The 2424-nt window shown below is 38.9% G+C and overlaps 1 pseudogene; it reads left to right on the top strand.

Moving 5' to 3' along the window:
• The first annotated feature begins 1101 nt into the window (after positions 1-1101).
• LOC129680515 (heterogeneous nuclear ribonucleoprotein C-like) lies at positions 1102-2080 on the top strand (annotated as a pseudogene).
• The last annotated feature ends 344 nt before the right edge of the window (positions 2081-2424 follow it).

The raw sequence follows: 2424 nt of genomic DNA on the forward strand, positions 1-2424 counted from the left end.
GAGCTTCCTCACCATGCAGATGGACATGGTGAGATTGAAAATCAAATAAACCCATAGCCCTTGGGCTGTATATACTTCAGCAGGGCTATGACCATGGACCAACACAAAATCTTAAATTTTTTGAAAATATTATAATTTTTTTTTAGAAATTTAGTTTTGTAACTAGCTTATTTGAGCAGTTGGTGACGTCATGTCTCAGTGTCAAAAAGATGGACATGACTGAATACTAATCTCAGATATGGGAGTCTGACCTCTAACAGAGCAATTATTGCTCTTAATCATCCCACCTTGGTTTTGATAGAAAGAAACAACTGTACTAATGCACATATGAGCTCATCTCATCTCAAATAATAAAGTTAACTCTACCATAGCATTTGGTTACTATTCAGAAAATAATTATTTCACAAGGTATGTAAATATCACTCCTTCCCCTGCTTTAGCTAAGGTCAGGTGACAGAGATTTACAAAAAAAAAAAAACTTTTTCCAAAGTTTGTGTTTGTTGTAGTGCATGTACATTAATAATTGAGGAGTCACTGAGTTCATACTGATATATCTGTTCCCTTTCCTTTGGGGAAACACAAATTAGTTGGGATGCCAACACACAAACACACAAAGAGGGGCAGAGAGGGAGAATGATTTGGAGGCACATGAAAAAAATAACTTACCAACTTCCTGAGCTTGATTTCATCTCTACTTCTTAGAGCTGTGTGGCCCTGAAAAAACAAATTAATAATAATAATAATAATAATAATAATAATAATAATAATACCTAACTCAAAGGGGAAGTATTCAGATTGGATGAACTAATATACTAGAGCACATAGCACATGACTTACACAGTGAGTAGAGGCTGGGCATTTCATAAAAAGCAACTAACACTAATTTTTTTCACATGTATAAGATTTGTGGCTTATCTTGTATAGCAGGGGCTTTAATAAAGTTATAAATTGTGATTTGGGGTGGGGAGGGTGATGTGATGTTACTTCAGAAATATGCAGTGAAGAGAGGGAGAACTAACGGTCATGTGCTCCCTGCTTGCTGTAGTCTCGGCATCTTGACACAGACCTGAAGAGAGGTAGCCTCTTCTCTCTCTACTTCTTGTGAGATTTTTTTGATCTTCAGCTACATTTTCAACTTTGTGAGAAATTTTATCATCAAAGGAGATGGCTAGCAATGTTACCAACAAGACAGACCCTCTATCCATAAATTCCTGTGTATTCATTGGGAATCTGAACACTCTTGTGATCAAGAAGTATGATTTGGAGGCCATCTTTTCAAAGTATGGCAAAATTGTGGGTTGCTCTGTGCATAAGAGCTTTGCCTTTGTCTAGTATGTTAATGAAAGAAATGCCTGGGCTGCTGTAGCTGGAGAGGATGGCAGAATGATTGCAGGCCAGGTTTTAGATATTAACCTGTCTGCAGAGCCAAAAGTGAATCTAGAAAAAGCAAGTGTGCAACAATCTACAGCGGAGATGTACGGGTCAGTACCAGAACACCCTTTTCCGTCTTCTCTACTCAGTTCCTCATTTTGACTTGGGCTTCGACTTTCAACCGTATTATTATAACAAGATGTACTGTTACCCAGCACGTGTTCCTCCTCCTCCTATTGCTCGAGCTGTGGTACCTTAAAAACGCCAACGTATGTCGGGAAACACCTGACAAAAGGGCAAAAATGGATTCAATTCAAAGAGTGGGCAACGGGGATTTACTTCCAAATCTGGAAGAACATTAAAAGGCAGCTGACTCAGATAAAACAAAAAGTGGATTCTCTGCTGGAAAGCCTGGAAAAAAAACTGAAAAAGAACAAAGGAAACAAGCAGATTTGTCCTTCTCATCCCCAGTAGAGATGAAGAACTAAAAATCTGAAGAAGAGTAAAGAAGAACAGAGCAGCGCCTCTGTGAAGAAGGATGAAACTAATATAAAGATGGAGTCTGAGGCAGGTGCGCTTGACTCTGCTGAGGAGGGTGGGGTTGGGGGGGGATGATCAGTTGGAAATGATCAAGGATGAGGAAGAAGAGCCTGAGGAAGGAGAGGATGACACAGTGTGCAAATGGGGAGGATGTCTCTTAAGTACATAGCGGAGTTTAAAAATCTTACCCCGTTATTTATTTACGTGGGCGCTTGTGAGAGATCAAAGTAACACCAGATCCTCTCCCCTAGTATCTTCAGCACATTCTCACTGTTCTCCCTCTCCTAGTCCTTCCTGTGTTCAATAATTCATAATTGCCCTGTGCCTAGTTCTGTTTTCACTTTCTTTGACACTCTTTAGTAGTTTTTTTTAAGTCTTACCCTGTAAATTTAGCTTTAATTTTGATACCTCTTTGACTTAACAATTAAAAGATGTATGGTCTTTATCAATTGTCTCTGAAATAATCTCTTTTTATGCAGGGAGTACAGTTCTTCCCATTCATGTCATTTCAGC

This window comes from Psammomys obesus, unplaced genomic scaffold, assembly GCF_907164565.1.
Source record: "Psammomys obesus unplaced genomic scaffold, mPsaObe1.curated_primary_1811, whole genome shotgun sequence".
In the NCBI taxonomy this organism is placed as follows: domain Eukaryota; kingdom Metazoa; phylum Chordata; class Mammalia; order Rodentia; family Muridae; genus Psammomys; species Psammomys obesus.